We start from the raw sequence: 25,914 nt of genomic DNA, 5'->3' as shown, positions 1-25,914 counted from the left end.
GATTTGGTGTTAGGGTCTGCTACAGACTCCCGCACCAAAGGGAAGAACTAGATTTGGAACTCCTGAGGCAGCTGTCAGAGACCATAAAGACTAGGGAAGCGGTAGTCATGGGAGACCTAAACTACTCTGATATCTGCTGGGAGATGCAGACAGCAAATTCCCACCATTCACGCAGGTTCCTATCCTCTGTACAGGACCTCCACCTGACGCAGGAGGTACATGGTCCCACTATGGGGAATGCCTTACTGGACCTGGTATTGGCAACAGGGGATGACATGGTAGGGGACCTACAGATCAGTGGTCACTGGGGGGACAATGACCACCAAATAGTAGAATTCACCATAAGGTGTAGAGTGGGAAAGGTAACTAGTAGGGTAGAAGTGCTAGATTTCAGCCAGCTCAGGCGTTTAGTCAATAACTCACTGCAGATTAAGAGATTTGGAGAGATGGGAGCCCAGGAAGGGTGGCTGTGCCTTAAGGAAGCAATCCTTTGGGCACAGAGGGAGATGATCCCGATAAAAGGGAAAGGGGCCAAGAGGCTTCCTTGGCTGACCAGAGAAATCCAGAGCAGCCTAAGGGCAAAAATGGGGGCATATAAGCTGTGGAAATGGGGAGAGATTACTAAAGAGGAGTATATCCACTCAGCTCACAGTTGTAGGGAGGCAGTTAGAAAGGCTAAAGCTACCATGGAGCTGAGGATGGCATCCCAAGTTAAGGACAACAAAAAATTGGTTTTCAAATATATAGGGAGTAAAAGGAAGGCCCAGGGCAGTATAGGACCACTACTGAATGGGCAAAAGCAACTGGTGACAGACAGGGGGGACAAGGCTGAACTCCTCAATGGGTTCTTTGCCTCAGTTTTCCTAAATGAGGGGCAAGACAAGTCTCACAATGGGATTGTAGACAGACAACAGCTGGGCGCCAGACTACCAAGCATTGACCCTGAGATGGTGCAGAGTCACTTGGAAGGACTGGATGCATTTAAGTTGGCAGGCCCGGGCTAGCTCCATCCAAGGGTACTGAAGGCACTGGCTGATGTCATTGCACAGCCACTGGCAAGAATATTTGAGCATTTGTGGGCTAGGTCCCGGAGGACTGGAAAAGGGCCAATGTGGTCCCTATTTTCAAGAAGGGGAGGAAGGAGGATCCAGGGAACTATAGGTCAGTCAATCTCACTTCCATCCTTGCTAAAGTCTTTGAAAAGATTATTAAGGCTCATATGTGAGAGCTGAGCAGGAAAAATTATGCTGAGGGGAAACCAGCATGGCAGGTAGATCATGCCTGACTAATCTGGTCTCTTTTTATGGCCAGGTTACAAAGCCCCTGGATGCAGGAGTAGGGGTAGATATCATTTACTTAGACTTCAGGAAGGCCTTTGATATAGTATCCCACCCCATACTGGTGAACAAATTAAGAGGCTGTGACTTAATTACACAGTCCAGTGGGTGGCAAACTGGCTAGGGGGTCATACCCAGAGAGTGGTAGTGGATGGGTCAGTATCAACCTGGAAGGGCGTGGGCAGTGGGGTCCCACAGGGCTTGGTCCTCGGACCAATACTCTACTCTTCAATGTCTTCATCAGCAACTTGGACGAGGGAGTGAAGTGTACTCTATCCAAGTTTGCGGATGATACAAAACTGTGGGGAGAAGTGGACACACCGGAGGGCAGGGAACAAATACAGGCAGACCTGGACAGGGTGGACAAATGGGCAGAAAACAATAGAATGTGATTTAACAAGGAGAAATGCAAAGTGCTGCACCTAGGGAGGAGAAATGTCCAACACACCTACTGCCTAGAATATGACCTGCTCGGTAGCATGGAAGTGGAAAGGGATCTTGGAGTCCTAGTGGACTCCAAGATGAACATGAGTTGTCAGTGTGACGAAGTCATTAGCAAAACTAACTGCACTTTGTCATGTATCAGCAGATGCATGACAACCAGAACCAAGGAAGTGATACTTGCCCTCTATCGGGCACTGGTCGGACTGCAGTTGGAGTACTGTGTCCAGTTTTGGGCACTGCACTTTAAGAGCGATGTGGATAACCTGGAGAGGGTCCAGAGAAGGGCTACTCGTATGGTTAAGGGCTTGCAGGCCAAGCCCTATGAGGAGAGACTAGGGCACCTGGATCTCTTCAGTCCCCACAAGAGAAGGTTGAGAGGCAACCTTGTGACTGCTTATAAATTCATCATGGGGGAGCAGAAGGGAATTGGTGAGGATCTACTTATCAAGGTGCCCCTGGGGGTTACAAGAAATAATGGCCATAAGCTAGCAGACAGCAGATTTTGACTGGACATTACAACTTCACAGTTACAGTGGCCAAAATTTGGAATAGGCTCCCAAGGGAGATGGTGCTCTCCCCTACCCTGGGGATCTTCAAGAGGAGGTTGGATGGGCATCTGGCTGAGGTCATCTGAACCCATCACTCTTTCCTGCCTATGCAGGAGTTGGGCTCAATGATCTGTTGGGGTCCCTTCTGACCCTAACATCTATGAATCTATGAACATTGATAGAAAGAGGACAGAGCATAGCTTTTGCTTCTGGGTTCTTTCTCTGACTTACTGGCTAATGAAATCATATCAAAGTCCTTTTATTTGCACTTTTATGAATTATTACATAAATTGATTACTCATTATACATTTACTTATCTGAATATGTGAATTTTAGCCCCATCAAAGGTTAAACAAGAGAACAAAGAAATGAGAGAGAACCATGAAAGCTGTGAACAGAAACATCAGGTCATTCAATGAGGGAATAATATTCTATTATTATTTTAGTCTGTTTATTAAAACCCTTACTTTGTTAGGAGTGTAATTGTTTCCATTCTGAGCAGTTAGTTGCGTGTTTGCTTTTTTGTGGAATGTCTGAGGTGTAAAATTAGAACTTTTAAATAAGTGTTTGGGTGTAACAGTCTTTTGGGCTGATTATGAGTGATGTTCAATGTGCATAAAGAGGAGTACAGAAACCTGTAATCTGAAATGCAGCAGCCAGGCATTAGATGTTAACATTTAATAAGATATTGGGGGAGGGAGGGAGAGAGTCTCCACAATTGGAATCCTCTGGATCTAATAAAAATATTATAGGAAGGCAATTTCTTGTGTGCTGTAAGATAGATTAGTGTCAGGGTGAAGGAAGATGAGAGAGCGCGTTTCTTGGGGAATAAAAGTTTTAACAGCCTTGACAAAGTGACTGCTGACTTCTTTCAGAGGAAAATGACTGAGGATAAACTTTGCTCTTTGTAAGTGTATGAAAAATATAGGATCTGAAATCCATAAAGGTCTGGTTTAATGTCTGTTGTAGTGAACTTGGGTTCACATCAGGTCCCAGTGCTGCCTTTGGGGAAAAAATTCTGCTCTTAGTAAGAGGAAAGGGCTGGGTAGGCCCATGTGGTCTTCTGGCAACAGCTAAGAGAACCTCTTACTCGGCAAAAATGCTCAAGTTTCACTAACTTCCTAAATTCTCTGATCTGCTCATTCCTAAAATGTTCGGTATCATTGTGAGGGCAGAAATACTCAAAATCCATCTCTCAGAATCTAGACTTATTTGGTAATTTCATAATCACCTTGAAAAACAGTTTGAGCTAGAATTATTCTGGAAAAGGCTAACTTTTAAAATTCACCTATTTCCTCTCAGAAATAGTTTCTACAGTAGTAGTGGGAATTGGAAGCTGCATTTTGTTGAAAACCGATTTGAGCAAATATAATGGTATTATGAATATATACCAATACGAAGTGTAATACAGAAGAGTGTCTCTTCTGTCATATAATAATACTAACTGATATCAGTAGTTTTTTTTCTTTTATTCACCAGAAGTCCTCAGGGCAATTATCTTCACAAATGCAAATTGATTAAGCATTGCAAAACAAGGCTCATGTGAAATATTCTGGGTTAAAGAAGTGAGCTGGGGACAGAACTCCGGAGTCTTGATCACTATGTGCTCCTCTGGCCACTTGACCACGTGCCTAATGGACATACTATTCCTTCAGCATACCAGCTGAGAGAGCTGCTCTGGGAAATTATATGTACTTGTTCTTGTACAATGATTCTCTTATGGACTTCTAGCTTCTTGATAGTCCTCATGAAAAGCTCTGGGACTGGTGATATTTGTAAGCAAACATGTTTGTCTTGCAATGAAATGGTGGACCATTGGTTTATCAAAATAAAAAGGGCACATAAATAGCAGTGAGGGGTACTAGCACAGAAACTGTCCAGAATGCCACCTCAATAAGATGTCACATTCTTTTAATGCATATCCTATGTTCTTTTAATGTGTATCCTTGTTGTTGTAATTCAGTTGGGGAAAGAAATGGTAGGATGAATCGGGAATAATTTCTAACACGAGGCATGTAGAAAATACATGGGGAGTCCTATTTTTCCCAATTGTTTAGGGGAAAGTTTTTTGGCAGTGAAGCAAATTAGAATTAGTCAATGCAGGGCAGTTAATGATTGAAAGCAGAATACTTTGGCATCCCCATGTTTGGTGACGTGTTTAAAATAAATTTTCTGCTTTATATTTACACTAGAATGACTGTAGTGCCTTGTTATCTTTTCCTGTATGTTTCCCTGTTCAGGCTTTCCTTTCATAGACGATGGATTAGAAAACACAGTAGATGCCCTCATTCAGCAACTTTCCCCATTGTTCATTGTATGTGCAGAGTAGGAAGCTGAACTCTGAGGCAAAGTAATTTGAAACAAATGTTATGATCATATGTGCCTGTTATTCAGTATTTTACTACACACAAACTTTGGCATATCACTGAAAGTTTTACAACATGTGGATAACTTGTTTTTGAATCTATGTCCTTGAATTTCCCAACATAGTACATGCTCAGGAAGGAGTGAGTACATGGTGTTCTTGGTTGTATTTGCTAAATGGGAGCAGACATTCAGACTTGCTTTAAATATTGCAGGATCGACACACCTCCAGTGTCAGTCAGTGGTTCACCAGCTCTTTGATTCAGTGATTAATCCCATTTGAGAGAAGCACAATTTCAATTTCTCATGTCTTTAAGATATTTTCTGTCTATTTTGATGGGCTGGGCTGTAGGCCAAGGACCGCTATTACGCAGCATCTGATGCTTCCCCTGGTAGTCAGATTTGTCTAAGTAGGAAGGTAAAATTTTAAGAGGTGTCTAAAGCTACAAACAGATGTTGCATTTGTCCTAGGAAAAGCCATTTTCTCCAGGAACAAAATGAGATGGTTCAGACATTCATGTCTTTAGGGTTTGTCCCAGGACGACAAAGATTCACAGTATAAGGAGTGCTAACAGTTTGGCCCTGGAACATCACTAAGTGTGTCTAAACAGTTATCCCAAGAATGCATGAGTGAATGAATGGCAGAAAAGTAACAGTGCATTCAGTTGCTTGATAAACCCCAGTTAGAAGGATGATGTGTATACAAACCAATCCTGGAACTTTTCTGTTCTAGGACAAGCACAGGTACAACCAGTCCCAGGACAAATGCAATGTTTGTTCCAGACTAAGTAGGCACATCTGCATGTGCGCATTTATTGTGTAGTAACTGAAATTACTGTGCAGTATGGGCATGCATCTACATGTGCATACCCCTACTGTGTAGTAAATATCGTGACTTACATTAACTTGAACATAAAATTGATACCTGCATCATACAGGAATCAACCAATCAAGCAACTGTTACTAGAGAACAGTAGTTGGGTAGAAAAGACATCCAAGATTAGCTGGGTATGTCTGTACCACTTGCCAGTGATTAGGGTGTTCATGTGAAATGTGGGAGATCTGTTTTCAAATATCTGTTCTGTTTAATTTGTAACAAGATTGAACAAAAGTTTCTTATATCCCAAGACAATGTACAAGACATCAGGTTGTTGAAACCTCTGACTTGATACTCACTATCTTCCTGCCACTGATCTACTGTGTATAAATTAAATATTCATAGAAACAGGAACTTGAGTCACTTTATCCCATATGCAGGAAACTGCCCTAATTGCTAGGCTATATTTAGGGACCTACCCAAATCATGATTGCACAGATTTCACAGTAATCACAAAATCCACGGGCGGGAAAATACCCTCCAAAAACTCACTAAAAATAAAAGGCTGGCTTCCTAGTGGAAGGTGGGGGGGGGGGGGGGAAGGCTATCCTGATAAGTCCTCAAAATTGGCATCCAGACCTGGGATCTGCCAGGAAATCAACCAGCTGCATCTTCAAGTTGGATAGACCCCTAGCTTTATTGTCAGTCTCTCTGTTTCTTTGTCTCTCTCTGTTTCTCTTTCAACTAATATGTAATTATTCATAGAAAGTGAAAAAGTTGCAAGATCCAAGTGTTTTTGTAGTTTTAGCCCCAAAGACTCACAAATCCTGCTGGGTTTTTTGGGTTTTTTTTAATAGGATTTAGGCTGATAAATCATTTAGGCAGCCTTGTTTCAGCCACTGGAACTGGCTGTTCCAAGTAGGGTTGTGTCTTCATGAAAGATTGTGGTTCCTGCTCCTTCCAAAATCAAGGTGTTTGGTTGCTTTATAGGGCAGTGTCTAGAGCAGCTTCATAGTTGGGTTTATTGTGACTGAGTAGGTAAGATATGCTCAAGAGTTGATTCCTTGGGGAAACCAGGGATACAGTAGATGACACCCCCCCCCCCGGCCCCGATCACAGCTGAGTCTGTTGGTGTTTGCATTTGAATTATCAGGGACATTTCAACAGGAGTGCAGGAAAAACAGCAGAATAGAAGAGAGCTACCAATATCCAGGCTAGCAGGAGTATTTGCTTAGGAATCATGTAACATAACGTTTAAAAGAACAAGTAAGGTTAATCGGAGTGCTCCTGCCATTATATCATTGACATTTACATACCAAGGGAAATTGGCTGGAAAACAAAACAAACCAAAAAACCCTGGTACCTATTAAATGTTGGCACCAGGTCAAAAATTACTGTCCAATTGTAAATATAAATTAGGATAGCCCAATAAAACAAATGGGATTTAGAGGCAAACTCTCACTAACTTTTAAGACTCTTGGCAGACTTATCAACCACTGGAAAGGTCACTACATGTATTTGTGGCAAGTAGACTTAATTATCCTTTGTTGTTTCTCATAAGACAGTTTGCAGCTATTTATTCTATCTCTTCTGTGGAAGGAGGGAGAAGGGTGGCCAGAAAGTGTTTAGAAACATTTGAATATATCAAAACTAGTGAGTCCCTGTAGGTTGATGCAGTATGGATAAAATGACTTTAGAGAGACTAATTTCATCATTGCTTTAGAGCTACCTGGCATTGAGAGAGCTGGTATAAAGGTCAACAGAGAATAACTCTGTGTTACAGAACATCCCTTGTATAAAGGGCCTTTATATCAGGTACTGAACCACCTCCATCAGCTCTGCAATATGTCTGTAGCAGGCAGAGTGGGGACAGGAAGGGGGTGGCTCAAAAGCAAGATGAGGCATTGTTTCATAGTTAGTAGGGTCGGAAGGGACCTGAGCAGATCATCTAGTCCGACTCCCTGCCATGGCAGGAAAGATTACTGGGGTCAAACAACCGCAGCAAGGTGATTTGTCTACCCTTGTCTTAAAGACACCCAGGGTAGGAGCCAGCACTTCGCTTGAAAATTGGTTCTAGATCCTAGCCGCCCTGACAGTGAAGTAGTGCCTCCTGATGTCTAGTCTGAATCTACCTTCTACCAGCTTGTGACTGTTATTCCTGGTCACTCCTGCCAGTGCTCGGGGGAAACAGGGACTCCCTCAATGCCTGCTGGTCCCCTCTGACTAGTTTGTAACAGGCCACTAGATCCCCCCTCAGCCTTCTCTTGTGGAGGCTGAACAGGTTCAGGTCCCGTAGCCTCTCCTTGTAGGGTCTGATCATGTGAGTGGCCCTCCTCTGGACCCTCTCCATGTTGTCCACATCCCTCCTGAAGTGTGGCGCCCAGAACTGGACGCAGTACTCCAGCTGTGGCCTGACCAGTGCCTTATAGAGGGGGAGGATCCTTGGACCTGCTTGAGATGCATCTGTGGATGCATAACAAGGTGTGGTTGGCCTTCTGACTGCATCCCCACACTGCCGGCCCATGTTCATCTTGGCATCAATGATGACTCCAAGATCCTTTTCGGCCTCTGCACTGACGAGAAGGGAGTTCCCAGCCTGTAGGTATGCTGCTGGTTCTTCCTCCCCAGGTGGGAATGACTGAGACATTGTGATATCCTGGATAAGTGAAGCAGCCTGCCTCCTCTCTGTCCAACTCCTGTTCTCTTGTAGGGAAGCCAGAGTCCCACGCTATATGCTCCACACTGCTCCTGATTAAATGTTTTGCATGTGACCTTATGATGGACATCGAACCATGATCAGAACAATTGAGATTTTGAGTGTTGCTCATAGCTTTCATCTCATGAAAGCCCTTCCCACATTTTTGGACCTATAAGCAGTAGTAATTCAGCCAAGGAACCCATGGTAGATCCATCTTTATAACTTCTTTTGCATTTTGCCCCTTAATTTGAAATAAACATTTTCAGTCTAAAATGACTTGATTTATCTCTGCATCTATCCATTTACAAAGATTGGCCAAGTCAAAAAGGGCAGTCAGGATGGCATTTTCAAAAACAATGAATGCCTGTAGGATAGAGCTGACTGAAACTACTTTTTTGACTACATCAAAATGTTTATGGGGAAACTTCTACTTTCCTCAAAAGAATGTGATTGCTCCTTTTGTTGGAAAACAGAAAAAAAAATTCTGCAGGTTTTGTTTTAAATATTTTGGCTTTTGGTTGTAGAAAATTATTTTTTTGAGGGGGGGAGGGAAGTGAGTTAACTATTTGTGACCAAAAAGTCAAAATTTGCCAGTTCATTTCTATTAAAATATGTAGGAAAAAAAGTGGAGTTCTGCTTTTTGACTACTCTGCTTGTAACCTGAAATGGGATTTGTATTCCACAATCACTTAGGTATTTTTATAATGTAAATTGCAAGTTTTAACTGCTTTTTGTGCTTTTGAATATTCCCCCCCCCATAAAATATATCTTTTATAATTTTGTAGATGATGACCATTTCAGTAGAAATGGACAATAACTTCAAAATAATGCAGTTAGATTCTTCAGCCACTATGCTGAAACCTTTCAAAACTCCTGTGTCTTCTTTACCTGATGAAGGCTTTCAGATGGACCATGGGAACAACTCCCAGAGCTAGTTACAAGTTACTGTTAAATTCCTTAATTCAAGGCAGTGAGACCCAGTAGCGAGGGGAACCTGATAGTAATGTCTGCACTGCAAAATGATCAACTAACAATGTGACTCCTATTGTAGGATGCTTTGGGCACAGACTGAAACCCAGGAAAGATGTTTCATTTTGGTTGGGAATTGAGGCACATCTGCGCTGGAACATACCTTTTCCATTCAAATTTGCAGAGTTCAAAACTAAATTACACAGAAGGCAAATCTATCTATGAAGACCATGCACAATGTTCTATTATGAAGAAAGTTCCTCTTCAAACATCTTTCTTATATGACATTATGACATTTCCACACAGCCATAGACAACATGTAAATCATGGCAATAATATGATTTCTTAGTCTGATACTTTTGTTAGGAAACATTGAAATAAGTGACTTTTGGAAATTGTGATGTAGAAACAGAAATGTTCTTAGCAGATGCGCTGTAGCCTTAAAATATTTCATTGTTGAAAATAACACAAAAACAGTAATGAAATACAATGCATTCAGACTTGGAAAGCTCTTTTGAATGCTGCTGTCCTGATATTACACCATTATACGGCTGTTGTTATTTTTATAAGGTTATTAAGGATACTATGCTCAACCATGAATGAATTAAAACATTTAGTATATGATGTGACATCTGCTTTTAGCGTATCTTCCTAGACATCACTCCAGTTAAGGTTCTTTTATCAGCTTAATTCATGTTTATGGGTTTGTTTTTGTTTTTTAAAGCTTTTTCTTTACCAGAAATATGAAAGTAACATGAACATCGATCATGGTATTTCAAGGTAAACTTGTGAAATTTGTTGTACATGACACACACTTTACATTTTCATATTTACCTTTAACCCACATGATAAAGCTCAGCAGTACAATACATATGCACCCGCACACACACGGTCCCTGCCCCATAAATCTTATGATCAGACTGATTATTTCAGAGAAAACAGGACATGATTAGGCACATGGTGGAGGGCAGTGGAGAGAGCTCACTCAGTAATTTCTCTCTCCTATTAGCCAGGTTATTTCTTGCTGAACATAGTTTGCTGCCTGAACTTCCTTTGTGTTTGTGGCAGAACTGTACATACTTGTACAAATGACCTTCTGGATAATCCCATTTGCTGCCCTCTGAAACACCATTTGGCGTATGGTCACTTAAAAAACTAGGCCTCTGCACAGTAGCTAGTATTCACTTTGGATTCAGATTTGGCTGATTCAGGGGACAGTGATTCGATTTGGTGACTTGAATCACTGTCCCAATTTGATTCAGGTGAATCAGTCAGGCCAGGCCCATCCCCTGCCCCTCTTGCAGCCTGGTAATAGCTGCCCCAGCTCCTGGCACTTGTTTGAAAAAAAAAGCACCAGTGCTGCTGCTGGGTGGGTGGCGAGCTCTGCTGCCTTCCACTGCTCCACAGTGTGTGTGAGGCTCTGCACGAGCTCCCTGACCACCACCCCCCTCGCTCCCCTAGTACCCCCATGGTTGCCCTGCCCAGGCCAGCTCCAGCCCTTTACGGGGAAAAAAACAAAACAAAAAAACCCCGGGACTTGCTGCTCTTGCCAGTAGAGGGGTGATCCCCACTGCCCTCAACCATGTGGAGGGCTCTACATGAGCCCCTGAAGCCCCAAAGCTGCTGCAGGAGTGGTGAGTCCTGGGGCTTTTCTCCATTTTTTTTCTTTCCTTAAAGGGCCAGAGCTGGCCTTGGTGGGGCACCTGTGGGGGAGTGGCGGCGGGTCAGGGGGCTCATGCAGAGCGCCCCATGCAGTATGGGGCAGTGGAGGACAGCAGGGATCACCCCCCTGCCTGGCAGCACCTGGTGAGCACTGGGGCTTTTTTTTAAATTACTGGGAGCTGGGGTGGAAGGGCTGTGGCAGCGGAGGGAGCCGGTGCGGCTGGCAGGCATCCCCTCCTCCACCCCTAGTGCTTACCAGTTCAGAGTCAGCTGCAGCTCCCTGCTGAAGCCACAGGGCACAGCCCAAATCTATTCGGACCTTTAAAATTAGTCCCCTTGTTCAATTTGGATTCAGAGATTTGGCTACTGAATCGGGCCGAATCTCCTCTGAATTGAATCAGCACCCAAAGCTTCACGCAGCCCTAAAAACCCCTGCTTCTGAACTGCTATAGCTAGCACTAAAACAAACTTTGAAACAACAGCAACAAGTGGTTTCTTTCTCCTTGTGGCTCAAGCACTATTAGCACAGTCTCCTTTTAACTGCATATTAAAAAATCCAGAAATGTGATTGAGGAATAAAAACTGTGGTGAATTTAAATAATCAAATATTTTTGTCTTAAAGAGAAGCAGAAGTACATACCTTTCTGGGATAAAGCTGTTACCAGTATTTTCACAGAGTGTGCAAGAGGCTCAGGGAGCTTTATTTCCTTCAGCAGTATTGTCAGGACTTTTGTTGTAGACTGTGTTCCCCTGTACGAAGAGGGGGAGTCTTCCCAGGGTGGAGACCTTCCACAAGGTCTAGCTACCACCTGTAGAAGAAGCCTGGAATTTCTTCAGTTCGAAGGTGTTCAAATTGCCTGGAATTTGTCCTGAGCAAATCCTGAGAAGGGGCTTCAGCCCTTACTGGAGTAAATGATCTCAAAAAGGGCAAGAGAAAAAGGAAATAGCCTCTGGGAAAAAGAAAAAGATGACTGATCAGCAAAGATACCCACATCCTCTTTTATTTCAGGAGATGTTATCAAATAACTGATATGCAACTATGCCCTGAGAGCGCATGCGCTCTCTTTCTGTGTGTGTAGTAGAGGGCTGGATTAACCCTTTAGTGGGCCCTAGGCTGGTCAAGACCCTCCCTCCCCACCCCAGTGCTGCCGCCTGCAGGGAGTGGGGCTCGGAGCTGCTGCTAGGAAGCAGCTGCTGTGACAGTGAGGCTGGTGGAGGTGGAGGGAGGTAGACAGGGCCATTCATGCCGCTGCCATGGAGGGAAGGACTGGGCACCCCCACAGCTCACAGCCTTAGGAATGTACCTATCTTGCCTATGCATTAATCTGGCCCTGCTTTAGTATATAAACAGCTAGAGTTTAATTTGTACTAGAATAATAATTGCTCCAAGAGCAGAACATATACTTAGGAGGGGAAAGTGCAGTATGGGTGAGGGGGCCCCAGAGACTGAAATCCAAAATTCCTTAGTCCTAACTCTGCCTCAGATGCTGATGTCTTTGGAGCCTTTGGAAAGTCATTTAAACTGTACATCCCATTTTCCCACTTGTAGGTTAGGGATAGGAATATGTGCCTGATTGATTCTCAGAGATGGTATGAGCATTTATAGTACACACAGAGGTGAAGTGATGATGGTGCTATGTGGTAAGGGTATGAGGAAAAAGGAAGAACAGTAATGATGGAGGAGGAGTGGGGGTTAAGCGAAGAAAAATGTTCCGAGTGCCCTGGGTAGCAGCACTTTGAATCACTACTCCCAGAGGGTGTCATATTAAATGTAATAGTTTGAGTTTTTGTAATAAATACCCATTAGCCAGTTTAAACAAAACGCAAGGTTCATCTTCTTGTCTAGGCCATTGCTAGTTTTTGCCTACGTATTGAATGTCTTGGTTCTGAATTTTATCTTTAGAGGCCTTGCAGCGAACGTGCTGAATGTCTTGGTTTCTGAATTTTTTCTCTAGAGGCCTTTAACAAAGTTAACCTAAAAGCAACCCTTGGGCAAACGCTCCAAGAGATCGAAACCTAGGGGCTTTTGAAAAGGGGTTGGCAAGAGGTCACTGCAGTGGTGTGGAAAATTTCCTGAAGACCCAGGAAAGGAATCTGCTGGGTAAAAGATCTGAGCCTAAATTTGGGAGTAGTGACAGGTTTGGGTAGGAGGGTCCCAAGATGGCAACTCACCCAATAAAAACTGTAACCTACAGTCCCAATTGGGAGGTAACTTCACTTGCTGAACACTGCAGGAAGAATCGCAAGTGCAGGCTGGATCAGACTGATCACCTGAACCACCCTTTCCGTGAACACGAACTCCTGTTCATGCTGAAGCCGTGGAGCGCCCAAGTGGGACCGAAGGAAGGGGCTTGTTCCTATCACTGCTGAGACCAACCCTAAAACCATAACTAAAGAATGAAAGTATCCTTGGGGATTTGGATTCTGGGAATTCTAGGATTGTAAGTATACCATGAGAACTAATAGTAGTGATTCCAATTTAACTTTTACTTGTAATTGTAGTTGTTTTTGTAATACTAATTCTTATAGCATTGTGTGGGAAGGAAGTGTGTTTGGAGCATTGCTTCTAATATATGTAGTTATTGTGTATTTAATGTTGGTGGTTTTTCTTAAAGCTGAGCAGTGTTATATGCATACCAAGGAATTTTAAAACAAAATTGTGTTGTATGAATTAAGTGTGCAATCGTTGTGAAATTGTGCAGTCAACCAAATACTCCCCCTGCCAGGCACATCAAACAAATCAGTAAATTGTGTGGGATCTTTCTCTATTCCATAACTCATAGAGTTCCATAGAGACAGAGGGCGGCAAATCAAAGGAGCAGATGTCTGGTCTAAGTTCACTTTTTCTATTGGAGTTTGGGATTTGAGGGTTCAAAGTGGAAGTTTCTGTAGATCCCCAAATTCAAAGGGGATTGAATTTGCATGTCCTGCTTTGCCTTATTTGCAAAGATTGTGGTACTTTGTCCAGCTGCATCTGAGTTTCTGCTGTTTTACCCACCATTCCAGGCAGTCCCCCCACGAGACCTAGGAGTAGTCAGAATTCAGCACTCTCCTTTCCTTTTCCCTCCACAACAAAAACAATTAGGGAAGCAACTGGAGATATTTGCCTTTACCACAAGTAACAATCTGTAGCATTTTATCTTTGAGGGGAGTCTACTAACTATGGCAAACAAGCATCTGAAATTTCTAAGCATCTAAAAATGTCTGCTGAGTGCACCTGGAATCTCATCATCATTTTCCTCACAGCTACTACCCTCACCAACCCTTATCTCACATGCAGCTGACTTCTTTTCTTCCAGTAAAGACCCATACTAATGGCTTTATACACCTGGATAATTCCTTTATGTAGAGGGCATCACAGTCAGTAGAGGCCAGAAAATAATAACAAATTATGCCTTGTCTTCTTTCATTGCCTTCCCTCTGGGAATACACAGACAGATCATTTGCTAAGTGACCCTGCATTTTTTGTTAGTACATAATAAGTTGATAACATATTATTTGTGGCTTAAATATGCCATATTCAGTTGAACTACAGGGGCAGCTCCAGGTAGTCAAAACTGAATTACTCAAGCCATGATTTACCTAGAACAACAGTGTTTGGAGTACACTTTCATAGATTTATAGGTGTTAGGGTCAGAAGGGACCTCAACACATCATCGAGTCTGACCCCCTGCCCTGGGCAAGAAAGAGTGCTGGAGTCAGATGACCCCAGCCAGGGGCTTATGCAGCCTTCTCTTAAAGATCCCCAAGGTAGGGGAGAGCACCACCTCCCTTGGAAGCCCATCCCAAATTTTGACCACTCTTACCATGAAAAAGTTTTTCCTGATGTCTAGATTAAATCTGCTCTCTATCAGTTTGCGACCATTGTTTCTTGTTACTCTGAGAGACACCCTGTTGAACAGAGCATCTGTGATCCCTTGCTGTGTCTCCCCAGTGAATTTATAGGTGCCCACAAGATGACCTCTCAGCTTCACTTTTCTTGCAGAGGCTGAAGAGGTCCAGGTCCCTCAGTCTCTTCTCATAGGGCTTGTTCTATAAACTCCTACCCATATGAGTGGTCCTCCTCTGGACCCTCTCGAATCTATCAACATCCTTCTTGAAGTACAGCACCCAAAACTAGATGCAGTACACCAACTGCGGTCTGACCAATGCCACACTGAGGGGGAGTATTACTCCTTGCGTCTACTTGTCATTCATCTGCTGATGTGTGATAAAGTGTGGTTAGCTTTGCTGATGATTTCATCACACTTACTCATGTTCATCTGATAATCCACTGTGACTCTGAGATCCCTTTCCATTTCTGTGCTGCTGAGAGGGTCACTTCCCAGCCAGTAAGTGTGCTGGGTATTTCTGCACCCTACGTGCAGCACTCTGCACTTGTCCTTGTTGTACTGTAACCTATTGTGTGCTGCCCACTTTTCTAACCTGTCCAGGTCTGCCTGCAATTGTTCCCTACCCTCTGGAGCATGCACTTCACCCCACAATTTAGTATCATCCACAAACTTGGACAGAGTACACATCACATCCACATTCAAGTCACTGATGAAGATATTAAAGAGTACAGGTCCAAGGACTGAACACTGTGGGTCCCCACTACCCACATCCTTCCGGGTTGATACTGATTTGCCTACTACCACTCTCTGGGTGTGACCGCTAAGCCAATGTGCCACCTGTTGGACTGTGTAAACATCTGTCACCTCCTTAATTTATTCTATTGTATGGGTTTGTAGCAGGGCACTGAGGTGCCTGCTACTTGTGGGGCAGCAAGTAAGGAGCCCAGCTGTGGGTTGCCAGGGTAACCGGTGAAGAGTCAGCTGACTGGAAGGGGCTGGGCCTGGCTCGTATATAACTCCCAGGCTGAGGCCAGGCAGGCCGTTCCCTGCTGGCGGTCAAAGGGGCAAGAGCTCTGCTGGAGTGCGGAAAAGGAAGAGGCCAGAATACTTGGGCAGTTGTTACAGGTGAGAGATGGAGAAACCCTGTGACAGGCTTGAATGTGATTATGGCCAGATGGCTTAGGTTTATGTTGTAGCCAAAGGGCTTGAGTTTGTGTTGACGGTTTACATCTGGTGGTTTGGGTGAGGCTATTAGGGGATGGAGGAGGCCTCATAGGGGACCCACGGTAGTGTGGGGACCCTGGCGCCAGAGAGGGCGCAGCATTTTGGGGGTGCACTGACCCCAGCCCCAATGCAAGGGGGCAGCGGTGCCTGTGGGGCGGCTGCGGAAAGCCGGAGCACCTGTGGGGCACGGTCTCAAGACAGGGCTGCGGAGAGTCCGGCGTCAGAGAGGGCGCAGAGAGCAAGACAGACCAAACAAAGTCTGGTACATCTGTGAGACTTGGGGCATGGTATAGGGGTGGTTGGAGGCACGCATAGCCCATAAGGCTGGGGTGCTGGGAACCCCCTTATAGAAGCAAGACGCGGGGTAGCAGGAGCACCATGACCAAGAGGATGAGAGGCAGCCTCCCTTTAATATATTTATGATCAAGATGTGGTGGGCAAGAATGAAGGGTGCCTTATAGGTGAACTGGACATGGTGAGGGGCACTAGGGGAGTGCACGGCAACCTTAGGCCGCACCCGCCTGGTACAGGGTTCTTTAATGGTTAACATTTAACTTTAATCTACAACAGCTGCTAGCTGCAGTGGGGCTGACTAGGAATCCAAGTCTCCCAACATTTTCAACTCCCAAGTCTCAGTTTTCCTTGGACAGCTCTCCTTTATCATTTATTCATTTGTGAAATCCTGTGTATTCCAAGGTTATGTGGGTATAAATCATATACTGCATGAGTATCAAGTAGGTTATTCCTCAGTGGGACAGTGTTTTTTGTTATATGTCATAACCACACTAGGGATTATGCAAAATTATAGCATGGCAGAGCAAATGCTGGGTGAATTCCCCCTTCAAGGAGAATGTAGCCCTTTATAGAACTTGGTAATTCTTCAGTACAGCAGCAGAGTAGGAAAGGGAGTTTGATGTTAAATGTTTGGTGGTTTCATCGTTCCTCCACCCCCTCCCACCCCCTCCCAGTGGTTTGCCAGCATTTCAGAATTAAACTTGAATTTTATTTATTTATTTGTCATCTCTCTTGGCAGATGTCAGACCCTTTGCAGGCTGGGAAGAACAATAATGATTCAAAGCCCAGGTGTATTCTGCATGCAACTTGCTCTTTTCTTTCATCTATATTCACTAGTTCTTGAGCAAACATGGTCACCAACAGCCTACAGAAAATCCTGCCTTTTGCGATTCTCAGCTCTAAAACCAAAGCATAGTTTCCAGGTAGAACTTCTGCCTCAGGAATTACCTGTAGTTAAAAAGATGAAAGAAGAGTGCAGACTCCTCTACAGTGTGTCACAACTTTGCCAGAGGAAACTGCCGTATGGAGACAAATATAAACAAGTGTTTCTTCAAAGACTGAAGGGGTTACTACATGTAGAACAGGGATGAGTACTAATCAGACTCCATGCGCTGGATGAATAGTGCAGCTGGGCCCTCTTCCTGGCCCTGCATGCTAGATCCAGTGCATGGCCTGGCCCAGCCTAGGTACCACTTGCAGCGCCTGGGTCTGATCGAGCATGCACCACATCTAGCATATGGGTCAACTCTGGGAACCATGAGCAGTACCATGGACTGAATGATGGGGCTGTGCATGTCAGATCCAGCCTGCAGGATGTATTTTTGATGCCCTAAGGTAGAAGCATCACCTGGAGCCATTACACGTGGAATGAAAGCTAGAAACTTGACTGTTTTTGTAAAATACTCATGATTAACAATGTGCTACTTATTTCTAGTACTGCCCAGGCAACAATTATACCTGTTTAGGAATTTATGGTCCCCACTCTACCCTGCACTCCCCATTGAAAATTGCTGATTCAGAAAAAGATGAAATGCTGTCCCCAAGCCTATCAGTGTTGAGAAGTGTGTGCGTGCATGTGTGGATGCTCATGCCCTCACCAGCATCCCATAATGTGTGCGTTTGTTTGTACTTATGTCCTCACCAGCAGCCTGTAGCTGGTAGAATTGGACTCTTGTTCTGCATGGCTGGTGAATGTTTACTTGTTTCTGAGAGGGGGAAAGCCCCAGAAAGGCAAAATGGCTAAAACCTGACTCTGTAATCAACTGCTTGGGCCCTTACTTAGGATTTAAAACTTGGGCTCTCTGCCCCAAATCAGCTGTTCTTGAAAGCGTTTCTCTATTAACATGTTTTCCTTCAAAAAAATTGACAGTGTTAGAATATTTCCATATTGGAATGAATCTGAAGTTATTCATATTCTTTCATACAGGGACTGTTGTGCACAGTGGGCAGCATGTCTACAACTGTGCCCAACTACTCTACTGCTTTAGCAAGTACTAAATGACTGCACAGTAGTGAATAGTCCTGGTGCTGCATGGGTCATTTCTGGCCCTAGTACGCAGTAGTTTGTTGCTTATTAGCGGTGGTGTCACAGTTCATGCCCACCAGTGCTATGTCACTGTAGTGTCACTACAGTGATGTAGTATCTCATGTGGACACACCCAGTGGCTCTTAGTACAACAGTGGAACACAAAATGTGTTTGTGTCATGCCTAGGAATGTTTTTGTAGCAAGAGTGGCAGACTTGCTGCAGTGTCAGAATGGGGACAAGTAAATAGAGAAGCCTAAAGTTAAAAAAAAAAAAAAAAAAAGGAAAAAAAAGGAAAAAAGAGAGAGTGTAGGCCTTTTGGGTCAAAGAACAGAAGGAACCAAGGTGACAAGGAGAAAGCTGAATTTGGCAAAGAGAACGAGACTATGATTGAGATTTTTAATTTTCAGAGAGGTTTGGGAGACAAACCATGCATCAGGATCCAGATTTTGGTTCATCACGTTTGTTACCTGTCAGCTCCATGTTCTTGGGGAACCCTGACACAGGACACAGACTGTCTGACTCACAAAGAATCGCTCCCCCCCCCACCTAAACAGAAAATGATTAAGATGCAGTGAGAGACACATCTAAAACCCTCCAGATAAGGGTGACAAGAGTGCAACAAGTGCCCTAGGTCTCATTTGCATCTGAGATGGGAACAGATGACCATTCATTTACATGAGAGATGGAGAACAGAAAACCTGAAGCAGAGACCGCAGTGAATTCTGGGATCAGCGAGGCAGGGGAGCACTGCATGATGGGGAAGCTGTGTTCCAAATGCTAATCAACCCCCACACCCAGCTCAGCATTTATCAGACCAGTTCTAATCTGGATTTACAAAGGACTTTTCCTTCCCCCCTCCCCACAGACACACCTCTAAGCAAAAGTAAGTTTATTAGGCATCTCGGGCCGTACATTCCCCGGTCCCACTATGAGAGCCCTATGTAAACTTAATTGGCTGCAACTCGGTTGCCGGGTTAGGGAATGCTGAGGCAATAGACCGACTCAGAGGGGGTATGGGCAACATTTGAACGATGATGGTACAGGGTTCATCACAGCATCCAGCCCGTTGGAGCCCTGACCACAAGTGTTGTCATACTTTTCCCGAGACGACTGGTGGAAGTCCTCTCCACAACAGGTTATGAACACTCCAATAAGTGCCTTAAGTCTGTTAAAAGACTAAAGTAAGATCTGGAAAAGTCATGCTAAGCTGAGGCTTGTTCACAGCAAGTAAAAATCCAAAAACCCTGATGCTGCAATCTATTGTTTCTGAAGACACCAAGAGAGATCCCATCAAGTATATCTGCTATCAAGCTGGCTCCAGGTAGATGTTTCCTGAGTATCAATTAAGTTCCTGAGATGTTCCACCCAGATAACCCCTTGTCAATAGAAAAGACAATTTGATTTACAATATTGAGAATGCTTGAAAGAAACTGAACTGAGGGTATAAAAATCTGTAAAAGAAGCAGCAGTGTGTGCTGACACCACTCGCTTTCTTCTGGAGAGGCTGCAGGAGGAAGATCATCTCCCTTCAAGGATCATGCTGAGAACTTTGACCTGTCAGCTCTGCAACCCGAGTGCCTTGGACAGGTGAGATCCCAGCTCTCTCTCTCTTTTCTCTTCTCTCCCTCTAAGCATAGATTTCTGAACTTGAACTGTATTAGTTAAGCTTGAGCTAAGTTTCCCCAAATACTTAGTGAAACCAGGGTATACTGTGACTGTTTATGTTTGTTTTTCCTTTGCATGTCTATCACTACTAGTGTCAATAATAAATAACTTTTATAGTCAAACTGGTAGTAACTGGGTATATTTTGCCTTCTTTACTTCTCTTTCCCCACTTGCTCTGTAGCAACGCCTCTCTTACCTAAGCTAAAGATCCCTGTGAAGCCTAGCAATCCTGTGGGGTCTGCTCATCAAGGGACTAAAAGATTGGGACGTGCTGAGTTCGAAACACATAAGGGGATCAGCTTGTACAGGCTGATTGACCCAGTTTGGCTCAGACGTGCCCTAATGAACTGAATGCTGGCCCATGAGGGTGTCATCTGGACACCCAGCCAGATTCAGAGGTATTCTGTTTAACTGTGTGCTTGTGTCTGACTGTGGTTATTGTTGCTCTGATGAACTGATTCTTGGCATATGAGGGTGTCAGCCTGTCCATGCTGATCAACCCGGCCAGGTCAGGCATGTCACGTTAATCTGTGTGTGTTTGTGTGTATGACTGATTTGGGGACTGGAGGAACCCAGCCCCACTGAACTGAGTCCTGCAAGATAGCTCCACTGGGGGTGAGGGCTTGCAGAAGGGAGAGATACAGCTCCATACAGAAACACAAGTAACACAAGCAGCACATTGATAGAATTACCAAGACCCTAGCCCTAATAAATGAGCACACCCCAAAGTAGTGGGTAAATCTGGTAACACCTTAACTGACAAATAATATAACTTGGATCCTTATCTGAAGTTCCGTGTTCAATGCTGTGCAAGGTCAGGGTTGTTTTGAATCTAGCATTTAAAATCAGGACCATTTTAGACTTTTTTTCCCACCTACATGATGACAATTGAGTCAATTCCTCAGAGCTGCATATATTTATAATTTCCATGTAATGCCCTTGGGGAAAAGAATGTTACAATAGAATCCTTTTATGCAGTGAACTGAGGTGCAGTGAAACATCCTGTAAAGTGCAGTGGAATGAAAGCCCTGAAAGCACAGTACAGCTGAGATTTGAGTAAAGAAAGAAATTGGTGTGAGAGAAAGTGGTTTACTGACTTTGAGTTTCAGAAAAAAGTCTAACATGCCTAAAACAACTAATAAAGTTGCCTCAGTCTCATACACCTACCACTCTTTCTTCTTACTTGGGAACAATGCATTTTGCTGTGCCAGGCTGCTTAGATTTCATGATTTATAAGAAGTAATCTTTTAAGGGAAAATCTGTGTAATCATATGCAGAAAGTTTTCTTTGACTGTCTTCAGATGAATGATCTAAGTGAAAGGGTTTATGGCAGGCTGTGTTGGACATGCGCCTGCATACTCCTTTTTTAACCATATGCGGATTAGAAACTAAAATCATTAGTGAACAATATCCTTGGCAGGCAGCAATAGCTTTGGTTTGTGAGTCACCAGGATTTTGCATAAGATTGTGATCCTCTAATATCAGGAGAGTTGCTCTAAAAGTCCATATGCAGCTCACAAAGAAAAAAATAATTGGAAAATTTTAAGCATTTGTGGTTGTGAAAGGCTAACTAGGATCTTCCCAACTCAATTAAAAAACAAACAAACCCAAACTTCTCCCCTATACTATATTGTCCCCCAAACAAACTGAGTCTACAACTGGAATTCCTCCTATTTGTTTATCAGTCAGCAGATGGGGACAAGCAAAGAGAAAGTAAATTCTTCGTGATGTATGAGCTGGACATTCTGACTTATTTGGGAATGGTTTTTTATATTCTGAATAAGGGCTAGGACATCAAGACACAAAATAGTCAAGATCTTAATAGATGAAGACATCAGAATTTTCTGATGTTCTCTTTTACCAAGCAGGAAAAAGGTAGTAGAGAAGCTACTGGCACTTCACAGGATTGCTTGAACACAGGAGGCAGATATGTGCCCTTCTGACTCCTGTACAGTAATGATTGTGTGATCAGACAACTGGCCATATATAATTAATCTTTTGTCCAGATGACAAAAAAGTGTCACTGTGTTTGCATTTTTTCCAGAGAGGGCATTTCTCTGTCATTTTCCTTCTTCAGCCCTGTGCATTGTTTCCCCACCAGAAGGAATTCAACATTTCCCTTAACAGGAGAAAGCAGAAGGTAGCAGGTTCGATCCTTGTCAGGCCATAACAAGGACAGAGGGAGCCTGTGCAATACAGTGTCCCCCAGAATGGAAAGGGATGAAAAAGCCCCTGGAGGATCAGGGGATGGCCACCATACAGATTTGAATCTAAAACCTTCAGTCCTTAAAACATGAGCTTTTTCCTCAAAACCAGAGATCTGAAGATATGATCTTCTCATCTGACCTCTTGCATCAGTCACACAGGTGAGTACATTTCACTCAATAATTCCTGCACCTAGTCTGAGATTGTACAGTTACCTGAGACATATCCTTTACAAGCTGTATTGTATTCCTTCCTAGTCCCACAATAAAGTTTACCTGTGATGATAATTAGTGATGGTCCCACAGCACATATTCTGAAACATATTATCCAGGCTTTTCTCCCACTTCTGCTGCTGATTTGTTGATGTTAAAACAGCCTGTGTGCAAATGCTGCAATCTGGGGGTGGCATTTCCGGAAACCAGGGCTGGGATAAGCTGGCAGAAGCATCGTGTTACACTGTAACTGTGAGCAAAGGGAGGCTTTTTCATGAGCTGTTTCTAGTAAACAGAGCCATAGTGCCAAATCCTGACTGTGTTTTGTAAACAGCTGCAGCTCAGTTGGTGTCAAGAGGTATACTCGGAGGCACCACAGGGCAGCTGCCTGTGGGAGCCGCATGGCTGGCCAGTAGTGGCTAATATTTTTTGTCTCCTCCCCCCAACACCAAGTCCAGGAGTCACTTCTTCCTCTGCCAACTTCTGTGCTGCAGTAGCTTCCTCTCCTCTCCTTGACGATTAAGCTGTGAGGTTCTGGCTTCCACTCCCCAGTGACTGTGAGTGTGCACATGGGTTTACCAAGGAGCAGTCGATGTGTATCCATTCCTCCCTCCTTTTGTCCTGTGATAAATTATTGGTATATCCATGTGCCCAGATCATAGGGTACCACAACTTCTGTTGCCTACAGCACATGATAAACTTAGGCTGAATTTAGTTTTCTGTGTCCATTCCATTGATAGGGGCCAGTGATATTTATCTAGCTCCCTCCTGACAGAATGTAGCTAAGTAAAAATCTGTTTACAAAGGTTTCTCAAAGATGGAAAATTGTAAGGATTTTAAGGTATTTTTTCAATCACAAAAAGGCCCAGGCTGCCTTTTTATAAGCATTATTTTTATCTAGTTACCCACTGGCTAAATACAGACATTTGGTGGGGTGGGGAGGAGGGTTAGAGGGAGGTTTGGGTTCAAAATGGCCACCTGATCTAAGATAAGTTGGGATAGGGGGTAGTGGGAGGGAGGTTGGGGCATGGGGAGGTGAGTATGTGGGGCAGGCTATATTTGTGGGAGTGATTGGTGAGATTGGGGATGCAGGCAGGATCCATGGGGATATGGGTGGGGGGCAAGCAGGATCTGAGAGGGGGCTGGGGGGGCAGGCAGTGTTCATGGAGAGGTGCTGGCATCCAGGAGGGTCTGGCAGGATCAGACGGGTTTGCATGGTCTCCAGGAGGGCTTGGAGAGACTAAGGGAGCTATTCTTAGCCCCCGACCCCTACTTGGTGAACCTAAAGGCCCATCCCTCCTGCCTCTCCCTCTATGAGACTTACTTGCTGACAGGTGGGGAGCAGGTGTTAGGGGGCTAAGAAGAGCCCTGTGCCAGGGGGATAGGTGTGAAAAGTGCAGCCCCGGGGCTGCAGCCAATGTCTGGGCTTTCCCAGTCCTGGGGCTGGATAGGTAACTGTACGGAAATTTCATGCCCTGGTTTAACCTAAATTGAGTAAATCTGATCCTACAGTGACTCAGGTCCATCTTAGATTGGGTTCTGCAATTTTTAGGCTGGTCTGTGTCTGAGGAACTTCTGTACAGTTAAGAGTCTAGATTGATTTGTGATCACTGAGACCAGATCTGAGTGTAAGGTCTGCACCTTGGGTGAACCAAGTTATATCAGGTGGCCATTTTGGGTGTCTGTACATGTGATGGGGGTTTAATCCTTACGGTTGCATTTTGTGCCTCCTAAATTTGAAACGGGGTTTTTAATTGGAACACACCATTTCAATTTAGGGATTTCTGTCACTGTTATGGTGAGGGTTGTGATCCTTTTGATCTTTTTTTTGAAGCCTGCCTTTGCCTGGGGGGAGGGGAGTGGGGGGGCACCTGCCAATGGGTTGAGTGGCCTCTGAGCTGCAGAGGGCCTCGGTCCTTCCCTCCACGGCAGCAGCACCCCTGGGGGCCACCTGGGCAGGCTGCTCCGCTCAGAGCCAGCACCCGGCCTCACCCAACTATTCCCTGAGCCTGGAGGCCTTGGTGCTGCTCCCCGGGCGGGCTTGGGGAATCGTTGGATTTGGTTGGGCTCTTTGAGTTGGGGCAGCACCCTGTCCACTGGCAGCCTGCCCAGGTGGCCCCAAGGTCGGGGGGAGTGTTGCTGCCATGGAGGGAAGGACTGGCGTTCCTCCACAGCTCAGAGGTTGCTCAGCCTGCTAGCAGCTGTAGTCTTGTCTATCCATTCATTTACAGAGAATTTGGCCAAGTCAAAAAGGGCAGTCAGGATGGCATTTTCAAAAGCAATGAATGCCTGGAGGATAGAGCTGACTGAAACTACTTTTTTGACTACATCAAAATGGTCATAGGGAAGCATCTACCTTCCTCAGAAGAATGTGATCGTTCCTTTTGTTGGAAAACAGAAAAAAAAGTCTGCAGCTTTTGGTCTAAAAATTTTGGCTTTTGGTTTAGAAAATTAATTTTTTTTGGGCGGGGGGGAGTGAGAACTATTTGTGAACAAAAAGTCAAAATTTGCCACTTCATTTCTGTTAAAATATGGAGGAAAATAGTGGGGCTCCATTTTCTGACTGACTCTACTTGTAACCTGAAATGGGATTTGTATTCCACAATCACTTAGGTATTTTTATAATTTACATTTCAAGTTTTAACTGCTTTTTGTGCTTTTCAATATCCCCCACCCCCCGTAAAATGTATCTTTTTAAAATTCTGTAGATGAAGACTAGTTCAGTAGAAATGGACAATAACTTCAAAATAATGCAGTTAGATTCTTCAGTCACTGTGCGGAAACCTTTCAAAACTCCTGTGTCTTCTTTACCTGATGAAGGCTTTCACATGTAACTAGTTCTGGGAGCTGTTCCCATGGTCCAAGTTACTGTTAAATTCCTTAATTCAAGGCAATGAGACCTAGTAGTGAGGGGAACCTGATAGTAATGTCTGCACTGCAAAATGGTCAACTAACAATGTGACTCCTATTGTAGGATGCTTTGGGCACAGACTAAAACCCACATCTTTCTCATATGACATTTCCACACAGCCATAGACAACATAGAAATCATATTATAGCCGTGATTTACTAGTCTGACAATTTTGTTAGGAGACATTGAAATAAGTGACTTTTGGAAATCGTGATGTAGAAACAGAAATGTTCTTGGCAGATGCACTGTAGCCTTCAAATATTTCATTATTGAAAATAACACTAAAACAATAATGAAATACAATGTGTTCAGACTTGGAAAGCTCTTTTGAATGCTGCTGTCCTCATATTACACCCTTATACAGCTGTTGTTATTTTTATAAGGTTATTGGGGATACTGTGCTTGACAATGCATCAATTTAAAACATTTAGTATATAGTGTGACATCTGCTTTTAGCATATCTTTCTAGACATCACTCCTGATGAAGCTTTGTTTATCATCAGCTTAATTCTTGTTTTTTGTTTGTTTGTTATAAAGCTTTTTCTTTACCAGAAATATGAAAGTAACATGAACATTGACTGTGGTATTTCAAGGTAGACTTGTGAATTTTGTTGTACATGGCACACACTTTACATTTTCATATTTACCTTTAGCCCACACAATAAAGCTCAGCAGTACAATACATATGTACTCGCATACACAT

General features: G+C 43.9%; 1 protein-coding gene across 2 annotated transcripts in view; it reads right to left on the bottom strand.

Annotated features, from left to right (window-relative positions):
* The window catches only part of BDKRB2 (bradykinin receptor B2), a 55,987-nt gene that overhangs the window by 29,240 nt on the left and 833 nt on the right, over positions 1–25,914 (bottom strand). The window contains exon 2 of one of the 2 annotated variants that reach the window (XM_090033965.1): positions 11,480–11,789. The exons of the other annotated variant lie outside the window; for it this stretch is intronic. The gene's annotated coding sequence lies outside the window, so the exon portion shown is untranslated. The remainder of the gene's footprint in view (positions 1–11,479; positions 11,790–25,914) is intronic. 2 annotated transcript variants of the gene reach the window in all.

Source organism: Crocodylus siamensis, chromosome 2 (genome assembly GCF_052110815.1).
Source record: "Crocodylus siamensis isolate JL-2025a chromosome 2, ASM5211081v1, whole genome shotgun sequence".
NCBI lineage: Eukaryota > Metazoa > Chordata > Crocodylia > Crocodylidae > Crocodylus > Crocodylus siamensis.
Note: the sequence above shows the minus strand (reverse complement) of the source record. Positions and strands in the feature narration are given on the sequence as shown.